Source organism: Chiloscyllium plagiosum, unplaced genomic scaffold (genome assembly GCF_037043375.1).
Source record: "Chiloscyllium plagiosum isolate Xiang-an unplaced genomic scaffold, Cpla_swu_hap1 HiC_scaffold_21, whole genome shotgun sequence".
Lineage (NCBI taxonomy): Eukaryota > Metazoa > Chordata > Chondrichthyes > Orectolobiformes > Hemiscylliidae > Chiloscyllium > Chiloscyllium plagiosum.
Window position 1 is genome coordinate 60,748,899 of NW_028270159.1, and position 26,198 is coordinate 60,775,096.

Genomic DNA, 26,198 nt, shown 5'->3' on the forward strand with positions numbered 1-26,198 from the left:
CTGCTGTTCGTAATTTGTATTAATGACTTGGATGAGGGAGTCGAAGGGTGGGTCAGTAAATTTGCAGATGATATGAAGATTGGTGGAGTTGTGGATAGTGAGGAGGGTTGTTGTCGGCTGCAAAGGGACTTAGATATGATGCAGAGCTGGGCTGAGGAGTGGCAGATGGAGTTCAACCCTGCCAAGTGTGAGGTTGTCCATTTTGGAAAGACAAATAAGAATGCGGAATACAGGGTTAACGGTAGGTTTCTTAGTGAGGTGAAGGGACAGAGGGATCTTGGGGTCTATGTTCATACATCTTTGAAAGTTGCCACTCAGGTGGATAGAGCTTGTAAGAAGGCCTATGGTGTATTAGCGTTCATTAGCAGAGGGATTGAATTCAAGACTCGTGAAGTGATGTTGCAGCTGTACAGGACCTTGGTTAGGCCACATTTGGAGTACTGTGTGCAGTTCTGGTCGCCTCACTTTTAGGAAAGATGTGGAAGCTTTGGAGAGGGTGCAGAGAAGATTTACCAGGATGTTGCCTGAAATGGAGAATAGGTCGTACGAGGATAGGTTGAGCGTGCTCGGCCTTTTCTCGTTGGAACAGCGAAGGATGAGGGGTGACTTGATAGAGGTTTATAAGATGATCAGAGGAATAGATAGAGTAGACAGTCAGAAACTTTTTCCCTGGGTACAACAGAGTGTTACAAGGGGACATAAATTTAAGGTGAAGGGTGGAAGGTATAGGGGAGATGTCAAGGGTGGGTTCTTTACCCAGAGAGTGGTGGGGGCATGGAATGCACTACCTGTGGGAGTGGTAGAGTCAGAATCTTTGGTGACCTTTAAGCGACAATTGGATAGGTACATGGATGGGTGCTTAAGCTAGGACAAATGTTCGGCACAACATCATGGGCTGAAGGGCCTGTTCTGTGCTGTATTGTTCTATGTTCTAAGCTGTCTCTTATGAATCAGTCTTTTCATCAAGCAGCAAAGTTACATTGCATGGAGGCACACAATCTGAAATACATCAGAGCACCTTCCAGCAACTGGAGCATGCTGGTGGCCTCTGACAAAGAAAGTAGTTTCAAGGAAATATGATGTGCTTCACATGGCTACAGACACAGAAATGTACATGCACACATACACACGCGCACGCACATATACAGACACACAAAGACATACACCTACACAGAGACACAAACAGACACAGATACGCACACACCCCCACACAGAGACACACACAGACACTCACACACACATGCAACCACACAGAGACAGATACATACATACACAGACCCACGCACACAAACACATGCGAACACAGGCACACCCACCACACAGACACGCACACAGAATTGCAGACACACACACAATCATAGAACAAAATGACATCTTGTGTTAAGAATGAGCAAAGCTGCACTTCAATCATCACATCTTGACACTTGGGAGGCGATGTGTCATTGAAATTTCAGAGGTTATGTCTCCATATTATCTTCAGGTGGGATGATTTTGAGTTAAATGGGGAAGCATGGTTTTCTCAGGGCAATATCCTCTTAAAAATAGAAGATAGGAGCAGGAGGAGGCCATTCAGCCCTTTGAGCCTGCTCTGCCATTATCATGATCGTGGCTCATCGTCCAACTCAACAACCTCATCCTGTTTACTCCCCTTTGAACCCATTTGCCTTAAATGCTATATTGAGCAGCATCTTCAATACACTCAATGTCTTGGCATCAACTAATTTCTGTGATAATGAATTCCACAGGCTCATCACTCTTTGGGTGAAGAAATGTCTCCCTCATCTCTGTCCTAAATGATCCACCCCAAATCTTCAGTCTGTGTCCCCTGATTCTAGACACCCCCACCATCAGGAGCATCCTCCCTGTATCTACCCTGTCTCGTCCTGTTAGAATGAGATCCCCTCCCATTCGTTTAAATTCCAGCGAATACAATCCTAAGCTGGACAATCTGTCCTCGTATGTTATTTCCAAGCAAGAACACCCTTCCTCAGAAAATGAGACCAAAACTGCACACAGTGTTTGAGGTGTGGCCTCACCATGGCTCTGTATAACTGTAGCAACACATCCCTGCTCCTGTACTTGAAGTATCTCACAATGAAGGCCAATATAGCATTTGCCTTCTTTACTGCCTGCTGCACTCGCATGCTTACCTTCAGCGACTGGTGCACAAGGACATGTAGGCCCTGCAGCACACTCTTCTCTCCCAATTTACAGCCAGTCAGGTAGTAATACACCACCTTACTTTTGTCTCCAAAGTGATTAACCTGACATTTATCCAAAATAACTGCATCTGTCATTGATTTGCCCGCTCACCTAATCTGTCCAGACCATGCCATAGGGTCTCTACATCCTCATCACAGTTCACCCTCCTACCCAATTTGGTATCATCTGCAAACCTTGAGATATTACATTTTATTCCTTCATCCAAATCATTAAAATAATTGTTAATAGCTGGGGTCCCTGTGGCACCCCACTAGCTACTGGCTGCCAATTTGAAACAGACCCCTTAAGCCCTACTCGGTTTCCTCTCTACCGATCTGTTTTCTATCTACCTCAGTACACCTACCCCAATCCCATGCATTTTAATACTGTACAGTGATGTCTTAAGTGGGACATTATCAAACACTTTCTTAAAGCCCAAATATACCATATTGACCAGTGCCCCTTTGTTGACCCTGATAGTTACATCTTCACAGAATTCCAATAGATTTGACAAGCATGATTTCCCCTCCATAAATCCATGCTGACTCTCTTTGATCTTGCCACGGCTTTCTCAATGCTCTGCCATAAAGTACTTGATAAAGGATTTGATAATTTTCCCCACTACTGATCTGAAGCTTACTGGTCTATAATTCCCTGGTTTCTCTGTACCTCTCTTTCTGAGTATTGGAGTGGCAATAGCTGCCCTCCAATCTGCAAGGACTGTACCAAAATCTAAAGAATCCTGACAACCAAAGCATCCACTATTTCTAGAACCATTTCCTTAAGTACTCTGGGATGTAGATTTATCAGGCCCTGAGGATTTATCGGGTTCAATCCCTTCAATTTCCCAGCAGCATTTCTCTATTAATATTAACCTCCCTCAGTTCTTGCCTCTCACTAAATCTTGCATTCTCCAGGATTTCTGGTACTTGATTTGTATCTTCGAGTCAGAGAGTCCTACAGCACAGAGAGAGGTCGTTTAACCCAAACTGGTCCATACTGACCAAAATGTCCACCCATGCTAACCCCATTTCCCTGCATTTGGTCCACATCCTTCTAACCCTTTCCTATCCATGTGTTTGTCAAAATGCCGTTGAATGTTGTTAACGTACCCACCTCAACCACTTCCGCTGGCAGCTCAATGCATACGCATGCCAGCCTCTGTGTAATCAAATTGCCCCTCAGGTTCCCTTTTGTACTTTTCCCCTCTAACCTTAAACTAATGCCATCTAATCCTCGATTCCCCAACCCTGACAAAAAAGACTGAGTGTATGCCTCTCATAATTTTGTACAGGTCTATAAGATCCCCTCTCTGTCTCCTAGACTGCCAAGAAAAGAAGTTCTAGCTTAGAACATAGAACATAGAACATAGAAGAATACAGCGCAGTACAGGCCCTTTGGCCCTCGATGTTGCGCCGATCCAAGCCCACCTAACCTATACTAACCCACTATCCTCCATATACCTATCCAATGCCTGCTTAAATGCCCATAAAGAGGGAGAGTCCACCACTGCTACTGGCAGGGCATTCCATGAACTTACGACTCGCTGAGTGAAGAACCTACCCCTAACTTCAGTCCTATATCTACCCCCCCTTAATTTAAAGCTATGCCCCCTTGTAATACCCGACTCCATACGCGAGAAAAGGTTCACACTGTCTAACCCCCTAATCATCTTGTACACCTCAATCAAGTCACCCCTAAACCTTCTTTTCTCTAATGAAAACAGCCCCAAGTGTCTCAGTCTTTCCTCATACGATCTTCCTTCCATACCAGGCAACATCCTGGTAAACCCCCTCTGCACCCGTTCCAATGCCTCCACATCCTTCCTATAGTATGGCGACCAAAACTGCACACAATATTCCAGATGCGGCCGCACCAGAGTCTTATACAACTGCATCATGACCTCAGGACTCCGGAACTCAATTCCTCTACCAATAAAAGCCAGTACGCCATATGCCTTCGTCACCGCACTATTTACCTGGGTGGCAACTTTCAGAGATCTGTGTACATGGACACCAAGATCCCTCTGCTCATCCACACTACCAAGTATCCGACCATTAGCCCAGTACCCCATCTTTTTGTTATTCTTCCCAAAGTGAATCACCTCACACTTACCTACATTGAATTCCATTTGCCACCTTTCTGCCCAGCTCTGCAGCTTCTCTATATCCTGCTGTAACCTGCCACATCCTTCCTCACTGTCAACAACTCCTCCGACTTTCGTATCATCCGCAAACTTGCTCACCCAACTTTCTAACCTCTCTTCCAGGTCATTTATAAAAATGACAAACAGCAATGGTCCCAAAACAGATCCTTGCGGAACACCGCTAGTGACGGCACTCCATGAAGAAACTTTGCCATCAACTACTACCCTCTGTCTTCTTCCATCCAGCCAATTCCTAATCCAAACCTCCAACTCACCCTCAATGCCATATCTCCTTATTTTCTGCAGTAGCCTACCATGGGGAACCTTATCAAACGCCTTACTAAAATCCATATATACCACATCTACCGCTTTCCCCTCATCAACCTCCTTCGTCACCTTTTCAAAGAATTCAATAAGGTTTGTGAGGCACGACCTGCCCTTCACAAAACCATGCTGACTATCCTTGATCACATTATTCCTATCCAGATGTGCATAAATCCTATCCCTTACAATTCTCTCTAAGACTTTGCCCACAACAGAAGTGAGGCTTGTTCAGCCTCTCCTTATAACTCAGACCACTTAGTGTGAGCAACATCCGTATAAATTTCTTCTGCACTCTTTCCAGTTTAATAACTTCCTTCCTCGAGCAAGGTGACAAGCAGAACATATGCTCCAATTGCAGCCTCACCAACCTCCTGTACAACTGTCGTTTGTTTGTGAAGACAGAACTAAAGTATGTATACAATTGCTCAGCTGTTCCTTTGTCCTTTGTTATACATTTCCCCAATTTCCATCTGTAGGGACCTACATTTGTCTTCATCAATCTCTTTCTCTTCACATACTGTAGAACCTTGTCATGTCAGTCTTCATGTTCCCTGCAAGCTTACTTTCTTTTGTACTGTTTTCCCCATCTTAATCAATCCCTTGGTCCTTCTTTGCTGAATTCGAAACTGCTCTCAAACATCAGACCTATTATTTTTTCTTGGCCAATCTCTATGCTACTTCCTTCAATTGGATACTATCTAATTTCCTCTATAAGCTTTGGATTGGCCCTGTTACCCATTTTGCTTTTGTACCAGACAGGAATAAATAGTTGTTGCAGCTCCCCCATGATTTCCTTGAATATTTGCCAATGCATATCTATTGTCACACCTTTAAGCAACTTCCACTAATCTATCAATGCAAACTCATGCCTTATATACCTTAATAGTTTCCTTTATTAAGATTCAGCACCCTAGTCTCCAAATCAGCTGGCTCACTTTCCATCTTGATAAAAAAGTTGTATCATGTCATGGTCACTCATCCCCAAGGAGTCTCACGCAGCTAGATTGGCAATGATTCCCTTCTCATTACACAGTACCCAGTCTAAGTTGGCTTGTTCTCTAGTTGGTTCATCCACATGTTGGTTTAAAAAAAACCATCCCATATGTACTCCAAAAATTCCCCTACTTAGACATTGTGGCTAATTTGATTTGACCAATCTAGATGCAGGTTAAAATCACCCATGATTACCGATGTCTCCATATCACATGCTTGGCTAATTTCCTGTTTAATACTATTCCAGCATGACCACTGCAATCTAGGGGTCTGTGTATAACACCCACGAATGTTTTTTCTCCCTTGGTATTTCACAGCTCCACCCACACAGATTCCACATTGTGTAAGCTAATGTCCTAAAAAGAGATGAAGAAAAATACGTGACCAAGAATTGAGATATTTTTGCTCAAATATTGATCTTGGTTTGCTGCTAATTAGCCTTGTCGACTTTCAGTGAGATTAGATTAGATTAGATTACATTACATTACATTACAGTGTGGAAACAGGCCCTTCGGCCCAACAAGTCCACACCGACCCGCCAAAGCGCAACCCACCCATACCCCTACATTTACTCCTTACCTAACACTACGGGCAATTTAGCATGGCCAATTCACCTGACCTGCACGTCTTTGAACTGTGGGAGGAAACCGGAGCACCCGGTGGAAACCCACGCAGACACGGGGAGAACGTGCAAACTCCATACAGTCAGTTGCCTGAGGCGGGAATTGAACCCAGGTCTCAGGTGCTGTGAGGCAGCAGTGCTAACCACTGTGCCACCATGCCACCGTAAAATCTGGGACCACCAGCAGAAGGTGATGAGCTAGAACATTTGTGGAATTGCTTTCTCAGTAAATGTACATAGATAAATTTTGTTGAGATTTTCACAGTAGATGCAATGACAGTGCTTCTCCAGCAGTTGGAAGTGAGGGCTAATAGTAGATCCTTCACCCAACACCTTCACTCATAAAAAGTTAAGGCACACAAAAGATTGACTGAGGCTACTTAGTTTCACATCATTTATTGAAAAAAATGGTGGAGTCTTTAAAAAAGGATGTTACAGCAGAAAACTGACAATGGCTTTACAAAATGGAAATCTTGCCTGATAAAAGTATCGAAATTCTTGGAGAAAATGGAGGAAACCGTGATTGTAACATGTTTTGATTTTCTGAAGATGTTTGATAGCATCCATGCATAAGATTACTGAATAATAAAGGAGCCTTGGCTTTGGAGGTACTGTATTAATATGGAGAAAGGATATTTGAAATCCCATTCAGAAAAGTTTGATTAAGTGTTTTATTTTACAGGATGTCAATCTGTGGAGTACCACATAAATCTGTTCTGGGGACAAAATAATTTACAAAGTATTTTGATGACTTAGATGAGGAAAGTGAATATATTGTAGGCAAGTTTGCGAATGACTCAAAAATTGGAGCGGAGACAAGTGGTGAATATGACACAAAAAGAAGTTTGCGGAGGGATACAGATAGGACAAGAGAGTGAACAAGGAGCTTTGCATTAAATAAATGAGAACAGACATAAACAGTGAAGTTATGCATTTTAACAGGCAAGATGGAGATTGAATTCAGAAATCTAAAGGGAGTCCGCATCTCCGACCCACAAAAAGTTAGCTTTTAATTTCAACTGTCAATAAAGATGGCAAATGTCATGTTGGGGTTTGTTTAAAAACTATTGGAATATTGAGATTAGGAACAGTCAGATAGAGCAGCTAATGTGTGGCTGAGGAGCTGCTGCTGGGGTTAGGATTCCCATTTTTCAATCATTGGGATCTCTTCAGGGATAGAAATGACCTGTATAAGAGGGACCTGAATTGGAAGGGGACCGATATTCTTGTGGGGAAATTTGCTAGCAGTATGCTGAAGGTTTTAAACTAGTAAGGGGGATGGTGGGAACCAACAAAATAGTGAGAAAAGAGAAATGTTTGAGGTGAGATGCGGTGAGCAATTCAAGGGGTCAAGGCAGACAACAGTTTGGCAAGAGCGGGGTAAGACTGCGAAACTGCATTTACTTTGATGCAAGAGGCCTGACATGTGAGACAGATGAATATGGGGCATAGATGGGAATGTAGGACAAGGATATCATTACCATTACAGGAATGTGGCTCAGGGATGAACAGGACTGGCAGCTTAATGTTCCAGGATATAGATGCTATAGAATGTATCAAGAGAGGAGATGGAGTGGTTTTTTGGTTAGAAAGAACATTACAGCTGGATGTAGAGAGGATATTTCTTGGAGACTGCCCAGTGAAGTCATATGGATGAAACTTAAAAATAAGAAAGAGGTGATGACCTTGCTGGGATTGTAAAATGGGCCTCGTAATAGTCAGTGGGAAATTTACAAGCGATTATGCTATCTGTAAGAAAAAAGGATAATGATAGGGAATTTTAACTTTCCAAACAGAGTTTGGGGTAGTGTTAAGATCTTGGAATGTGGAGAAATTGGTTAAGCGTGTACAAGAAAACGTTGTTATTCAATATGTGGATGCACCTACTAGACAATTCGCAATACTTGACCTTCTGTTGGGAACCAAAGCAGGGCAAGTGACTGAGGTGTCCATAGGGGCACGCTTCAGGGAAAGTGATCATAATTCTATTGGTTTAATAATAATGATGAGAAAGGATAGAATTGATTTAAAAATGAAAGTTTCAAATTAGAGTGTGGCCAGTTTCGATGGTATTAGACTTTGAGAAGTTGGTTGGGGGAGGTTATTCACAGGTAAAGGGACGGCTGACAAGTGGGAGGCCTTTAAGAATGAGAGTTGAGTGATGGTATGTTTCTGTTTGTGTGAAGGGCAAGGCATGGGAAAAGCTCAATGATGAGGGAAATTGCAACTCCTGTCCAGAAAAAGAAGGGGGCATTCATCAGATATAGACAGTTGGGATTGAGTGAATCCTGAGAAGGGTATAAGGGCAGTAGGAGTATATTTAAACAGGAAATCATGAGGGGAAAAAAGGGGACATCAAATTGCTTTGGCAAATAGAATTAAGGAGAATCCGAAAAGATTCTAAAATTATTTTAAGGTTAAAAGAATAACTAAGGAGAGAATACAGCCCTTAAAGATCAACATGGCTTTCCATGTTGATGGCAGAGACACTAAGCAAATATTTTGTATCAATATTTACAGTAGATAGGAGCATGGAAGCTAAGAAACTTGGGAAATAAATAATGTGATCTTAAAATGAGTTCATTTTGCAGAAAAGGAGGTGTTGGACGTCTTAAAGTAGAATAATTGAAATAAATCCTGGAGACCTGATTAGGTGTTTCCCAGAACTTTGTGGGAAGTTAGGGAAGAGATTCCTGGACCCCTTGTTGAGATATTTGTATTGTTGATAATCATAGATGAGATGCCAGAAGACTGGAGAGTGACTAATGTGGCAGCATTATTGAAGAAAGTTGTATGGAAAAGCAAGGGAACCATAAACTGGTGAGCCTTTCACGCCAGAGATGCTGCCAGACCTTCTGAGCATTTCCAGCAGTTTCTGCTTTTGTTTCTGATACACAGCATCCACAGTTCTTTCAGTTTTTATTTAGTAGTTAGAGAGCATTACGTTTTGAATTGGACGCCTGTTAGAACATAACAACATCCGAACATAAGAAATACAATCAGGAGTAGGCCATCTGACTCCATGAGTCAGCTCTGCCTTTCAATAATATCGTGGGTCATCTTTCAATGGACTGAGACTCCACTTACCCACCCCTCACTATAACCCTCTCATTCCTTTACTGTTCACAAATCTATCTTCACCTTTAAAACAGTCAACAGGTTAGCCTCAGCTGCTCCACTAGGCAGGGGATGCCAGAGATTCACAACCCTTTGGGTGAAGACGTTGGCTTGACCAGCTATCCTTAGTAGCCACACGCAGATGACAAGCAACATGAGTTCGACTGGGACAACACTACTATTACAGGACAAGCCAAACAGAGAACAGCCAGGGAATTCCTAGAGGCATGGCACTCATCCACCGATTCAATCAATAAGCACATCGACCTGGACACAATATACCGGCCACTACAATGGACAGCTGGAACTGACAACCGGAAGCGGGAGATACAAATCACTATAAATGCCCGAGGAAACATCACAGAAGCGCTTCACAGGTGGCCCCCAAGCCCTGAGGATGTCACCTAGACAGTGGACGAAACGTTTGCAACACAAATTCCCAGCTCGGCGAACAGAACCACAACACGGGCGGCACGGTGGCACAGTGGTTAGCACTGCTGCCTCACAGCGCCAGAGACCCGGGTTCAATTCCCGCCTCAGGTGACTAACTGTGTGAAGTTTGCACATTCTCCCCGTGTCTGCGTGGATTTCCTCAGGGTCCTCCGGTTTCCTCCCACAGTCCAAAGATGTGCAGGTCAGGTGAATTGGCCATGCTAAATTGCCCGTAGTGTTAGGTAAGGGGTAAAACGTAGGGGTATGGGTGGGTTGCGCTTCGGCGGGGCGGTGTGGACTTGTTGGGCCGAAGGGTCTGTTTCCACACTGTAAGTAATCTAATCTTTAAAAAAAAGAGCACCCAAGCTACAAATCTTCTCTCAAACTTTGAGTCTCCCTGCTTCTGTCTTACATATCCCATTTATAATTTTACAATCCCCTCCCCCATTCTTCTGAATTCCAATGAGTATAATCCCAGTCTGCTCAATCTCTCCTCATAAGCCAACTCCCTCATTTCCAGAATCAACATAGTCAAACTCCTCAGCAAACCCCACCCCCAGTGCCATCTCATGTAAGGCAATGAAAAGTGTACAGAGTACTCCAGGCGTGGCCACACCAGCGCCCTATACAGCTGCAGCAGAAAGTCCTAATTTTAAACTCTATCCACTGCCAATGAAGGACATTATTCCATTCATCTTCCTAATTAGCTACTGGATTGCATCCCATACGTTTGTGTTTCATGCACAAGAACACCCAGGTCCCCCTGCACAGCAGCATTCTGTAATTTTTCACCATTTTAAAGTAGTCCACGTTGTTATTATTCCTACCAAAATGGATGACCCCACGTTTACTAACATTGTACTCCATCTGCCAGAACTTTGTCCACTCAATTAGCCTGTCTATATCCTTCTGCACACCTTGCTCTATCACTAATTTAAGTGACTTCTGCTCAGCTACAACACACTACACTTGGTCTCTAACTCGAAGCAATCTACCTGAAATGTAAACAATTGCAGTCCCAACAATTGTAACCAATTGCAGTCTCAACACTGATCCCTGAGACACATCACTAGCCACTGATTGTCAACCGAAAAACACCCATTTATCCCCAATTTTTGTGTTCTGTTAGTTAACCATTCTTCTGTCCATGCTAATGCATTGCCCGTAACACTGTGCATCTTTATCTTATGCAGCAGCCTTTTGTGCAGCACCTTGCTGAATGCCTTTTGGAAATCCAGATACATCACGTTCACCAGTTCCCCATTGTCTACCACGCTCGTTATAACCTCAAAGAATTCCAATAAATCAGTTAAAGATGACTTGCCTTTCATGAACCCATTCTTCATTAAATAAATGTGAGGTGTTGCATTTTTGTAAGGCAAACCAGGGCAGGACTTATTCAATTAATGGCTGGGCCTTGGGGAGTGTTGCTGAGCAAAGAAACCAAAGGGTGCAGATGCATCATTCCTTGAAAGTGGAGTTGCAGGGAGACAGGGTGGGGAAGAAGGTGTTTGGCACGCTTTCGTTCATTGGTCATAACATAAAGTGTAGGAGTCGAGATGTCATATCTCAGCTGTACAGAACATTTGTGAGGCCACGTTTAGAATGATTACAGACAAATCTGGCTGACCATTTCTCTGAAGGATTTTGTGAAACTTGAGAGGGTGTAGAAAAGATTTCCAAGAATGATGCTGGAACTGGAGTGTTTAAGGTATAAGCTGAGGCTGAAGAGGCTGGGGCTTTTCTTTTCCCTGCAGTGAGAGAAAAGGAGGCTAAGGAGTGGCCTGAACAAGACTTGTAAAATCATGCGGGGCATTGAAATGGTAAATAGCCAATGCCTTTTTCCTCGAGCGGGAGAGTCCAAGACTAGAGGACAGCAGTTTAACGTGAGAGGAGAAACATTTGAAAAGAACCTGAGGGGTAACCTTTTCACGTGTATGTATGGAAAAAGCTGCCAGCGGTAGTGGTGGAGGCGGGTTCAATTACTGCAATTAAAAGGCACCTGGGTGGATGTATGAACAGGTAACATTTAGAGAAAGATTGGCCAAATATTTGGCAAATGGTACTCAGTCAGATTGGGATATCTGGTCAGTGCAGTTGGACCGAAGGTCTGTTTCTGTGCTGGATATCTGTATGACTATAATGTTTGTTAAAACTGAAAAGAAGCTCTATTCTTACCACAGCTGGAATACTGTGACCTGTTCTTGGGTCTCATATCACAAAGAAAAGGTACACTGGAATGTGAGACAATCCACACAAGGTTCAGTCGACTGATCCTGAGGATGGAGGGACTGTCTTGAGAGCAGAGACTGAGTCGTTTGGGCCTATACTCATTGCAACATAGAAGGTTCAGTGGTGACATTCTGAAACATCTATTATTTTCAGGAAACGTGATGGTGTAAATGCAGAAATGTTGTTTCCCCTTGTGGGAGAGTTTTGGACCAGGGAGTAGAATCTCTGAATTAGAGGTCACAAATTTCGGGCAGAAGAGAATTTTGTCTCCCAGAATGTAGAGAATTTGTGGAATTCTTTACCACAGAAGACTGTCGAGGTTGGGTCATTCAGTAGTTTGAAGGCTGAAATGGACAGATTTTGATTTGGTAATTGAATCAATGCTTACAGTTAAAACGCTTACAGCTGAGGAGTTCAGCCATGATGTCATTGTTTGGAAGACGAAACTCCATTGGCTGAACAGGCTGCTTCTGGTTCCCTATCATTGACCTTTGCTCTAAGTTAGTCTTTTCAGAATTATATAGGCCTCATTTAAATTAACCTCCATTTCATGTTTGAAGCCCAGCTGCTTCAATCCCTCCTCATCATGAAAAAAGACAGAAATCGCCTTTCTCCCTGTTTGATGGCATTGCATTCTGCCTCTAATGCAGTGACTGCATTTATAGTCCCCCAGTTCTGTTGAATATTTGTCAAACACAACCACGGCTGTCACAGAAAAGATTAAAGACAGATGAAAACTACATTTAAACTACCATATCAAACTCACTGTTGGCATGTGTAGCATGGAATACACACATTAAAGGTCTCTCAGCACTCATCCATTAAACACTGCAAGGGTTGTTCATAGATGATTTGCTTATGTGTGTATGTATGTCTGTGCCTGTAGATGATAATCTACTTGTATAACAAAGTTTCGATGCATAGTGTTGTTCCCTGTTTATTCTGGTATCAAGCATTTCAAAATCAGAAAGACAGTGGGTAGGAATCAAATGTTTTCTGTGATTGTACAGCTCATGTAATGTGCTGAGTAAACCACCCTCTATATTGTGCTGTCCAATGCAAACATGTCAAATACATTTTGGTTTAGACATAGTGTAGAGCTGCATCCAGGATTCCCTAAAAAAAACCCTCCCAGAGCAGGTCGACACAGAATAAATCACCCTCTACAATATTAAACATTCCATGAGATGTGCAGTAAAAGTTAATTATAGACTAAATATGAATTGCACTGAACCATTAAACATTCCTCAGCCAAGAATAATACTGCTGAGTTACAATGAAAACGCTATCACAGTAAAGTCTTGCAGCCTCATTCCGATCAAGCATTTCCAGATCACTCAATACTCAGACAGATTTTTGAGAAAATCTGGCTGTACTGACTCAAATCTCTCGAAAGAAATGGATGAATTTGGCTGAGAGCATATGTTGGTGAGGAGTTAGCTTCATGTTATTAAGGAAAACATTGTCCGATTGTGGAGAGGCAAAACAAGGCATCAGATATAAAGAAAAATGGGGGGAAGGCAGGAGGGGAAGAGAGAAAAAGAGAGACAGAAATATTAGCTGTGCCAATATGTCTCTTAATTATAGTTTTTTTTTGACTAAACATGACAATTGATACCTCTGTCATTTAACAATCATACAACTTATGTATTAAAAAGTCCTAACATCAATTCGTATTGGAATCCATTGAGTTATTTGCATTTTTTTCCACAATTCGTGTGCTGTGCTTGTGGGGAAATATAAATTGGGGTTTTGTTGTTCTGTAATTTATTCTGAGAATTCTATTTCTGTGTTTATTTACATAACTGCTTAATTGGTTTCGAGGAAGTGATGGTGACAGCAAAGCCAGATGAAAGAAGTGATTTGTTGGTAAGATTCAAATCGAAACAAGTTTATTTTAAGAACGTTGACCATTTTCAGAAGTGAATACAAATTTATGAAGACGAATTGCAACAGATTTTATTTATTTCTGGATGATAAACACAATTTAAAACTTTTATTTAGGTTAAAAATTCAGTGCTGAAAATTCAGCAATTAAACTTCAGTGTTGAACTGGATCTACTCTGAATGTCCCACTGATTTATATTGTAGTCAGTTTAGACGGTGCAACATCACTCAAAGTGCATTTTAGAATATTTACGTGAAATACTTGAAATGACATCAGGAACTGCCGCAACAATTACATTTAATTGATATAGTTGTTATGAGGTTTTGTTACATGTATTACTTTCTGGGTAGGGTCAGCAATGAGTCCCTATCCCCAATTGCCCATTGAATAGCTTGCTAAAGCCACTTCAGAACACAGTCAATTACTTCCCAATGGGTCTGGAATCTCATGTCGGCCAGACCATGTGTTAAGACGGACCCGCGGGGTCCCGTCTTTGCGTGTTCTTTCGGAAGGAGAGACTCACACTGGCAACTATGGTTAGACGCAGACAGCCGTTTATTCACGGAATCTTAACTGGTACAATGAATCTACAAGCATGCATTCATTGGAGAAGGCGTTCTCCCTTCTCGTTCAAACTTGACACAATTATACTTCGCGCTGCCTGGAGTCCCCGGTCAGTTCGCCTTCCCCATTGGTCAATTCATCTGCGCGCGCTGGGGATCCGTCCTCCTATTGGCCGCATCGAAGTGCCTGTCCAGCTCCTGCTGTGCTTGACAATGGCTCAGCCATCCCCGGGAGCGGTTCCGATCCCGTATTCAATAGTTCATTGTTTCAAGGAATTACTATGCGTCTGACAGGCTAGCCATTTTCAATAGTTTCAGTTTAACTAAATTGACAATTACACTTATCAACTTTAGACTTAAATAGAGCCATTCACACTTAACAGTTACAGGTTCCGATAGAGCAATTCACACTTGTCTAACAGTTACAGATTCCGATCGGTTTCTTTATTAATCCCGAGTTTCGATGGGGCAATTGATACTGGCTGGTATTTACAGGCTCCAAGATTTAATTAACATTATGCATATCCCTTACAAGCTCCAGCCAGGTAGTCATGCAGTCGCCAGCAGCAGCTCGCTTGGCTGTTGTTAACCATTTCAGGGCTGGAACTAGAAGTGTCTGTTGCAGAACTAGTGTCACCCTCCCTAGCCCTACATTAAACACCCCAGTGAAATCTCCCCAACATTCCCTCCCTTGGCCTCTACTGAGGCCACACCAACCCATGTAAACATTAACGAACGTAAGAGGTCCGGAAGGGGGGAAAGTAAACTACATCGGGTGCCACGTCAGCTGTCCAAAAAAAGTCCCAAGTGTAAATGCCCATTCGCTACGGTGGTGTGTGTTTTGTCTTGTGTTTTTTTTTAAAACAAACGAGAAGGTGTAAGGGCATACTGCCCGCAGTCAGGTACACGCCAGCGATCGGAAAACCATTGGAACAGTGTACTGTGCCCCGGCCTTCCTGCCGGCCAGAATGGTTCACAGGCCTGCAGGCCCGTCCAGGCGTCTGATGTATGTACTGCAGGCCATGTGGTCGGAGGCAATCTCCTCCGAGTGCACAGCGCAATTGCACCTGTGCCAGGCTGACCCGTGCCCGAGGAGACTCTTCTGCCACTGGATAACCTCCAGTCAGTAACGGACAGCAACCTCCATCCAGGTGCCGCTGAGGACAGAGCCGGGCAGTGGCAATCCGATCAAAACCCACGTAGAACCTCCGATTGCAGTGTAGTAGTCACTGGTGTGATCAGCAGGTGAATCCCGGGGCATACAGTACTTCTCGGCCCCTGACTGCAGCGTACAGTATAAGTCAAAGTGCTGCCAATGTAGGTGGGCAAAACTAACATGGAAGGGGTTTATTATTCTGTTTTTTGAACAGCAGATGTTACACTGAGGGAGAAGGGATAGTATTGGGTAGTAGTAGGGGAAAAAAGAAGCATAAGCACACACCTATTGGAACCCCGTACCCTACGGAAATAGACGAACCTGAAATAGACCTGTCACCGTGAGCAGTGTGAATTGCCATACATTAATGATAGTCCCCCGTCTACCGGGAACGGACATGCACGCAAACTGCAGCATCTGTATCTATCCAAGAGAAGAAAAAATCATTGTAACCCGCAAGCATATGTTCCCACTTGAGAAAAAATCATTATAAACCGCAAGCACAAGCCGGAAGGTGGGTAGGCTGTCCTGACTGCTGTCACCCTGGGCGGGCTGTCCTAGAGGTGGTCGAAAGGTGTGTCAGGGCGGACTGAGAACTGGAAGGGGCATGGGGTGGACCGAGAACCAGAAGGTGGGTAGGGGCGGGCTGCCTTAGTGGTCGGAAGGTGGGAGGGATGGGGGCTTGCTGGGTCTGTATTGTCTGCACTTTGTATGTAACAGTATTGTCTAACGTACAAATGTCATTGTCACTGTCTTGCCATAAGTGGAACTGGGATTTGAGGTTTGTCCTCATCTCCCTGTAAAATGGTTGAACGGTAGGGTTTGGGGCCTAGCTTTGCTGCTCCTCTCCCTTGTAACATTGCTGTCTCTTATGTACAGCTGTAAATGTTTTTTGTAAACTGTTTGTAATTTGTTTAATAAAATATAAACCGCAAGCACCTGCTCCCACTTGAGAAAAAAATCATTATAAACCGCAAGCACCTGAACACAAGCAATTACCCCCCACACAGAGGCAATCCGGCTGTCAGCTGAGTAAGCTTTCTAGGATTTAAGTTCTCGAATCAGCAGGAGTTCCCCCGCAGCCCGCCAGCTGTGTAAACATATTAAAGGCACTTGATAAGTGATTACCTAGAACTCTAGCAATTTCACCACAGGCCGTCGGCTGTGTAGACAGCAAGGGCCCTTTGAGGTAAAAGCCGGGTGAGTTCCCGATTTAAACGGACAGATGACACAGCCCGGGGTCTGTGGAATACAGTACCCACACCCGGGTGAAAGTGAGGGAATCGGGCACTAGGGTTACAGGGGAAAGTCGTAGATAGTCTTGCGACTCATTACCCGTGATGTTGCATGTAATGTGTGCGGGTTTTGGAGCGTACCCTCTCGATGGGCAGTTTCAGCTGGAGGCCGGTCCAGCATCACTGCCTGGTATGCGGGCGAGGAGGCATCTGTTCCAGATAGGGCACGATCAATAGTGCATGTTACCAGTGTCCTGATACACGGAATGCAGCAACACCCGCAAGTGACAAGAATAGCTACCGAGATGCACGCCCCCATGGCCAGCTGCCCTAGCAGAGTCCCCCATCTCCCAAATGTGGCGTTCAGCCAGTCGACGACTGGATTTTTGACCCCCGATTGGTGCTTCAGCTCAGCAGCCAGGGTTCGGAGCTTCACCAGGGTCTTAGTGAGTTTTTTTTCCAGCTGAGCCTGTGTTGTTTGATATGGCTGTACAGCACATGGTCCCAAACAGTGCACAAACACCTCCTTTTTCAGCAAGTAACATGTCCAAAGCCATCCTATTTTGTAAGGTCATGAGGGAGGACTGTTCAAGCTGTTCATGGATGGCGTCAACTGCATCCCGGGTTAGGTTGGTAAGCCTCTGCATATTGTAGTGGAGGAGGTTGATTCTGTTAACGTTTTTATTAACCGTGATCGGGAAAATGGCAGAAAAAAGGGGAAAACTTTAAAAACCCGCAGCAATCTCATCCACCAGCTTGTATTCGTCGGGGATATTTCTGGCCTGCCCAATGGCATCAATCCAGACCCCATCCGAATTCTTGAAATCCAACAGCGGGTCAACAGCCCGTCTGTGTCGGGTCAGAGAGGTGAGCCCAGGCGGGGGCTCGTGGAGGGTGTAATCTCCCGGGGCCTGCGGGGAGATGAAGAGTGGGATATTGAGGGTGACCAGGACACAGCTCCCTTCCCAATTTAGGGGCAACCAATTGTACAGAATCCGTCCTCCGCAGTACCACCACAAGTCCGCGCGGCTCACTGTTAGTGCTGCCGCTCGGCTTCCTGTAAGCACCCAGGTTCTGCTGCAGCTTGCCCTGTCTACGCTGCCAACTGGATATCCTCAGGTAAGTGGTGTGGGGTTGATGAAGCAGGTGAAGTTTACTAGCGGGTGTACAACGAAGTCAGGAGGGGTAACGTTTGCCGGTGCCATCGGGAAGTACTGTTCCCATGACCTGCACTTCAATGTAGGGTTAGTCTCGGACATTAGTTCGACCGCACAGCCCATGTGGCCGTCTTCAAATGGGGTCCTACTCATTATCAGGCCGGGCCGCCCCCCCCCACCCCCCCCGCCCGCGCAAACCCAGCAGTGGTCGTGGCCTGCCTGTCGTGAAAACTGGATGACTCGATCCAGCCAGGTGTTTGTCTCCATGTAGCCAGTGGCAGGTGCGATCTGCTCTCGGGGATCAACCAGCTTAGTCAGCTTGCGCGATTCAAACTCTGCAACTATACCAGGCGCAGGCCAGGGGGGATGGTTATCCCGGTCGAACAGGACCCCCAGCTGGTCCTGGGAAGAACCAGGCATTCCCAGATTTATTCGGATAATCCCCTCCAGGTCTTTCCCCGTGACTGCAACCCCAATTGCCAAATAGAGGATTTTTGCGTGGGCTACATCTGACTGGTCGGATTCGTGCCCCCGTGCCCAGCAGGTGTCACTGGACCACCCTGTCATGATCATGGGATTGGAGAGTCCGGGCTTGACTCGGAGAAGCAAAGGGTTCTTACGAGCTTGCGAGCCAGAGACTCGCCCTCTCCTGAGGGAGAGTTTTCTGCTATAGTCCAAGTATTCTGCTTGTATCGGGGTGCTGGTGTAAGCCTGCCCCCACCAAACATCATCCCAGGAGGCACACATGCGGCGTGTACGGATGTCTTTCGGATATCCGTAGCATTTGTGCAAGATGCGGGGGGGCGCATGAGCAAGGACACATGTATACACTGTAAGCAGTGCATCCCTCCTCTGAGTCAGTCCTCCCACAGTCTATCACATCGCACAGATCGAACTGGAAAGTCTTATCCTGCGCAGGTTCTGCGTGTATGGTAACCATTGCTCCACATGAATCCCTTGAAACCTGCACGGACAGTCTTACCACTAGGCAGAAACACAGCTAGTTCAGGAGTCTGTTACTTTCCCTCATTTTCCAGCTCCTTGTCGGGCGCGACCTCCGCAACTGGAGTCAGAGTAGTGTTAGGCTTTCCTGACCTGGAGCAATGAGAGAAATGGTGCCTGTTATTGTCCCCCTCCCAGTTCACCCTCAAGGCGTTGGCAGCGACCCCCGTCCCAGGTCGTACGGCCCATCTGCCGGAGGTAGACCTTGTCCCCCTCTCGAAGGGGTCGGGACCTGTCGGGGGTGTCCGGCCGTGCAGCTGTAACCTGGTTGGATATTAGCCGGACCATTTCCCCCAGTACTTGCATGTACTGTGTCATGTCCTGATTCATTGTATCCCAATCTGTTTCCCACAGGGGTGATGTTCGGGGGCCAGGCATGGAGCGACCTGTCAGGATTTCATGGGGTGTCAGGAAGGTATCGCCACTCCTTTCCTGCCTCATTGACAGCAAGGCTAGGGGGAGTGCCTGCACCCACGTCAATGCAGTCCCTGCCATGACCTTGGCAATCTTGTCTTTAAGCGTGCGATTGGCCCTCTCTACTAACCCCTGACTCTCAGGGTGGTAGACACTACCGTAGCGGTGAAGTATCCCTAGAGTAGCCTCCACCTGGGCAAGATGTTCGTTTTTAAAATGTGTCCCATTGTCTGTGCAGATTTTTCGGGGGACGCCATAGCAGGGAATCGGTTCCTTTGTGAGCCACTTCACAACAACTTCCCCATCCTCCGTCTTTGTAGGAGTTGCCTCTACCCACCAGGAGAATCTGTCCACTACGACTAGCATGTATCTGTATTTATCTGGGGTCCTCCATTTGACTCCCATGTCCGTAAAGTCCACGCAGATCTCCTGCCACGGCCCTGTCGGGGTTGGGAAGTTTAACATCGGGTGTGGGAGAACTCTCCTGGTGTTGTACTCATTACAAACCCTGCACTCAGCCCTCAGGTTCTCTATATGTTCCCGCAGCCGGGGTGCCCACCAGTGGTTCTGGACGGTTCTTACAACTTGGGCAACTCCCACGTGTGGTGGCCCATGTATTTCAGAGAAAAGTGTTGGCAGGAGAGCCCTCGGGGCCACTACCTCTCCTCCCGGGGATCGCCAAAGGGGCTGTTGAGACCCTTCGACCTCCACATACTGTCGGACTGCGCCTTTATTCTCCCATTCCCTGACCTCAGCATTGCTCGCCCGTCCCTGCAGCTCACACAGATGCCTAATGGCATCAACCCTAGCCGCCTCCCCAGGGGAATCACTGCTACCCTCCCCCGGCCCCAGACTCTGTTGGGTGTCTGTCCCTGACCTCAGGGTGACCGTCTGCACTGCGAGCTTGGCTAACCTGTCAGCTGCATCATTTCCCAGCGCTTCCCTGGTACGTAAGGCAGAGTGTCCTTGCACTTTCACTACTGCCACTTCCCTTGGACGATGCACTGCCTGGAGCAACCGTCGCAAACTCTGGTCGTGTTTTACCGGCCTCCCCGTGCTGGTTTTAAAACCACATCTAACCCATGCTGTGCCCTCTACGTGGACTGCGGTCCATGCATAATTGGAGTCAGTGAAGATGTTAACTCGGTGTCCCTCACTCAGTTCTAATGCCCTTGTCAGGGCTGTAATCTCTGCTAGCTGTGCAGATGCAGGCTGTGGGATTTCCCCAGACTCAATGGTGTCGTATACCCCCCCTGAATCTCTGACCACGGCATACGAGGCTCGTACGCCGCCTGCTTCCTGACGGCTGCTGCCATCGGTGTACAGGTCCCAGTCTGCCTCGGCCAGGGGTTCTGTGTGCAACCCCTTACGTATCCTCCTCTCCTCAGCCACTCTGGCCACACAGTCGTGGGGCTTCAAGGATCCCCCATTCACTCCCACCATCATATTCCTAGTACTCCCCCTATCGGATTCAAACGTAATGTGCAGTGATAGAAGGGCATTCTCAATTCTAACCTGCCTCCCAGCTGAAAAGCTGAATGAGTTGGAGGCCAGAAAGGCTCCTATGCTGTGATCTGTGTGAATAGTCCAGGGATGGCCGAGTACGAGATGGTCAGTGTTGTTGACCGCTTTCGTTACTGCTGCCACAAATCTGGCACAGCCTGGCTGCCCTTTCTCAATGGGCTCTAAACGGCAGCTGTAATACCCCAGCACTCTCCTGCAGCCTCGGTCCTTTTGGTACAGGCCGGCGTTTACTATCCCCTCAGTCTCTGCCACGTCCAGGTGGAAACCTTTCTTATAGTCTGGGTGCGCTAGCGTGGCCACTGCTCCCAAGGCTTGCTTTACCTCCTTGAATGATTTCTCTCTCTCCGCGTTCCATCGCAACTGACTCTTGAGCCTCTTTGCCCCAACCTCCGTGATCATTTCCCTGAGTGGGGATGTCATAGTCACAAAGTCAGGACGTAGGTGCGAGAATACCCACATAACCCCAGGAAGGCCATCATGTCCTGTACTGTAACAGGGGTGCCATAGGAGAGGATCGCTTCCGTGTGCGCTCTTGAAAGTGTGGTGCCCCCTTTTCCTACTATCCGTCCCATAAAGGATACTGATTTTCGGGCTATCTGGCACTTTTCCTGTTTTACTTTAAAACCGGCTGCCACAAGGGTGTCCAGCAAGGTGCGGACCGCCTCCAAATTTTGGGTGTCAGTTTCACTGGCAATCAACAAATCATCGACATACTGTATGATTGTGGTGCTGGTGGGAAGCGATATCTGTTTAAGTGTCGGGGTCAAAGCCGCACTAAACAGGCCTGGGGAGTCTTTGTCCCCCTGTGGGAGGCGATTGTATGTGTACCGCTCTCCCTCGAAGGTGAAGGGAAACCACTCCTGACACTCTGGGCGCAGTGGAAGGCAGAAGAAAGCGTTAGCCAGGTCTATGACAGAGAAAAAGCGGCTGGCAGGCGTGAGCGCCTGCAGTGCAACGTAGGGGTCAGGGACCTTCAGGTTTAAAGTCTCCGTGGCTTCATTTATCCTTCGGAGGTCATGGACCATGCGCCACCTCTTGCCCATCCCCTGCCCCGGGTCTGAACCCAACCTCTCCGTTTATTCGTATCCCGGGGTCTCTCATTACTGTCCCGTCTATCCCGTTCCCCGGGACGCAGTCCCGAGTGTTTAGTCATGAATCGATCTTCCCTTCCCTTGTCACACTCGCGGGCGAAATGTCCAATCCCATTGCAGGACCCCACACCTCACCCTCTGGTCACAGTTTTGAAAGTAATGGTCAGTTCCCTTACATGTCCAGCAGTGATCGCGCTGCCTTCCCCCCCGGAACTGCCTCTGTGCGTCTGAAGATAGCTGCTGTTGGCTGGCGTGGGCTGACACATCATGACCATCATATTCTGCCCTGTCAGGGCTGGGACGTGGCAGGGCCTTGCGTGCATTGGGCTGTGGGGAACTGTACATCTGAGCGGCTGGAGGCACGAGCTCCCGCGTGGCGCTCTTTGCCCCCACCTGCTCTAAAATTTTCCCAAACTGCTCTAAGATCTGTATAGTCGTCTTGGAGGCCTGCCCTTCGGCTTTCATCTTTTCCGATGTACGGTGCCTGTTCAGATAGTGATGTACCTGTTTCCTCCATATGTCCTCCTTCATTGAATCCACCCCCACCAGGTCTTTCAATTTGCTCTGCACTGGTGCAGGGAGTCCCTCGGTCACCCCCCTCCGAAAATGTGCTATTGCCAAGGGAGAGCTATCTGGCCTTTCACCTGTCCCAGCCTGCCATAGGTCCCAGGTATTCATGTACGTCCTCCCCGTCCTTTAGTCTGAGGGTCCCCAACGCGTCCAGCGAGAAAGTAGTGGGGAAGCTGTCCCGCAGGGACCGCCAGATTAAATTTCGGTAGAGGTCAAACGAGACAGTTTCATCTGACCTGGAACACCTAGCCAGTCTTTCTGCCCTGATCAGCGCCTCCTCTGCTCGGATGCGTACCATTATGGTTCGAAAATCCGCCAGCGCTAGTTTCTCATGACAGGTCTCCCTCTCGAAAGTCGCTATCCAGGCAGACGCCCCGTTGGCAATCGGAGGAAGCCTCCTGACCAGGGCGTCTAGGTCTGTCCGTGACCAGGGGACGTACTTCTCTACCCCCATGCTTGTGGCGAGAAGAGCCGCTTGAACGGGTGGCATAGTGGCGAGAGTCCCCTGCATTGGGCTGCCGTGGGGCCGTGGGAGTGATGTGTAGGACCCCTTATCAAAATCCCCAATAATCTCGCCCTTGTCCTCCAGGGAGGTGGTATCTAGCTGGGAGTCATACTCGCTCCCTCCCTTCACAAGCTTGTTCTGGAGGCGAGCTCCCGTAACAATTAAAGTGTCCCCTTCTGCAACAAAGGACCTACTGTCCCGCCGGGATTTTTGAATTCCCCGGGGCGCCTGTTCAGACTTGGCGGACTGGCCATTCATTGAAGCCAATTTGTCATGTCTTCCCAGGGAAGGAAACTTTGGGGCATGGGAGCCATCCTGTCCCAGCACGGGGCAGCAACCCTCCCCTTGTACCTCTACGTCCTGTACTTCCCATCTCTGTGGGATGACGTCCGGCTGGCCGATCCGACACAGACTGCCCCCTGCCTTTACCATCCCCGTCCCGGCTGCGACCATTTCAGTGAGGGCGTTTAGTTTCTGCTCATGATTATTGAGCACACTCACCAGTCGCTCTGTTACACGGTCTTGGACCGGGTCCTCAGACGCGATATTTCCCCCTAGAACTTTGACAACAGGCGCCTGTATGGTTGGCCCCTCGCAACGCAGTTGGAGCGGACACAGTGGTGCCCTGGTGTCCGCAGGCGGGGCCGTGGGTGATGCACCGGGAGCGGGTGATCCTGACTGTGGGCTGGTAAGGGGGTGGCGGACTTCCTCGTGGTTGGCACCTTGGGTCGGCACGGCCACAGGAGAAGTGTAGGGGGTGGGCACGTCCACAGGGGAAGTGTAGGGGGTAGGGGGGTAAATTGGAGTTTGGCTCAGAGACCAGTCAGGCTCACATTCCGGGACAGGACCCTGCTCACCCAATACTGGTGTGTGAATAGGTGAAATCGGTAAGTGGCTTTGGAAGCATATCAGAAGCTCCCGCAAGTAAACGTCTTCATCCTCCCTTTTAGTGGAAGATTTGGCTAAATTAAAAAAACCCTTTCTTGGTATCCCTTTCCTCTCCCGCAGGTAGGTTAGGATTTTAGCTTGGAAGGCATCAAATTCGCTTGTCGTAAAGAAGGGTTGGTCATCCTTAGGGAACCAGTTCTTAACCCGCCACAGCTTGAGACTATTCTCTAGGTTACGGACCTTTCTTTTAGCTTCCATAGCAGTATTATTCTCCCTTAACTGGGTCCTGATCTCCCACAATATCTCCCCTGTTGGTGGCCGCGAGTCGGGGGTTTTCGGGACTGGGGTGGACTCGTTAGTGTATGCATCAGTGGGTAAAGTAACAGTCGCGGCTAAATAGTCTAGCTCCCGGGTAAGACCGTCCGAAACAGTTGGGCCATTCGGGGAACAAACCGGTCTGTATCGCCACTGCAGGGTAAAGGTCACAACCATTTTTGTTTTCCATTCCCGGGAGCTATCAGTACTCGGGGGTGCCCACCCAGCGGGGGGCTTGCCTAGCACAATTGTTTGGAGAGCCGAATAATGTGGTGACCTGTAGAGACCGTCCAGAATCTTGATCATTAATGTGGGATTTTTAAATGTTTCCCTCAATCTTGCCAGGATAATTCCCTTTTGTTCTGGTGCTTGGGCAATCACCAGGTCCAACTTTTCCTTATGCAGGGCTACGCTATCCAGCAGTAACTGACTATGAATAGGCATGTTCCGATCCCGTATTCAATAGTTCATTGTTTCAAGGAATTACTATGCGTCTGACAGGCTAGCCATTTTCAATAGTTTCAGTTTAACTAAATTGACAATTACACTTATCAACTTTAGACTTAAATAGAGCCATTCACACTTAACAGTTACAGGTTCCGATAGAGCAATTCACACTTGTCTAACAGTTACAGATTCCGATCGGTTTCTTTATTAATCCCGAGTTTCGATGGGGCAATTGATACTGGCTGGTATTTACAGGCTCCAAGATTTAATTAACATTATACATATCCCTTACAAGCTCCAGCCAGGTAGTCATGCAGTCGCCAGCAGCAGCTCGCTTGGCTGTTGTTAACCATTTCAGGGCTGGAACTAGAAGTGTCTGTTGCAGAACTAGTGTCACCCTCCCTAGCCCTACATTAAACACCCCAGTGAAATCTCCACAACACATGTAAAGATTACATTACAGTGTGGAAACAGGCCCTTCGGCCCAACAAGTCCACACCGACCCGCCGAAGCGCAACCCACCCATACCCCTACATTTACCCCTTACCTAACACTACAGGCAATTTAGCATGGCCAATTCACCTGACCTGCAAATCTTTGGACTGTGGGAGGAAACAGGAGCACCCGGAGAAAACCCACGCAGACGCGGGGAGAACGTGCAAACTCCACACAGTCTGAGGCGGGAAGTGAATCTGGGTCTCTGGCGCTGTGAGGCAGCAGTGCTAACCACTGTGCCACCGTGCCGCCCACAGTGGCACGGTGGCACAGATGCCTTGTCATTCGTGAACCAGCTGTGTTTGTATTTTATCTATTGACTCGGGTTACATGGTCACCATTTGGCTTTCTTTCCGATTCCAGGCTTTCTTTGAATTCAAATTTCACCCTGGGCAAACGATGGTATTCCAAACCCCGTCCATTCAGCGTCAAACTGGAGTTTGGGAATACTGGTGTCATGATATCACCACTGTGATCCTAATATTGAAAATGCACAGAAAGTGGTCACAAACAGAAATGCAATAAATCTGACACTTTACATCATGAACAAATATTGGAGTGCAATACTGGCAAGAACTCTCTTGCTGTTCACAGCAACATCACAGGAGACTTTGCATCCAATCATCAATCTTAAATTTGTACCAGATTCTGTCTGAAAAGCCTGACTCACCGTCATTTGCAGTTTTTGAATTCTTCACTGATTTATGAAAAAGTTAGTTACATATCCCAAGGAGGTGGTCATCAGCTACCTTTTTGAAGGCCTGCCATCTTGCTCAGCTAATTATGGTTGATCTTTCTTGAGAAGCTTTATTACAACCAAATGGCTTCTCAGTCGAGACTGTAGTGCTGGAAATGTACAGCAGGTCACGCAGCATCCGAG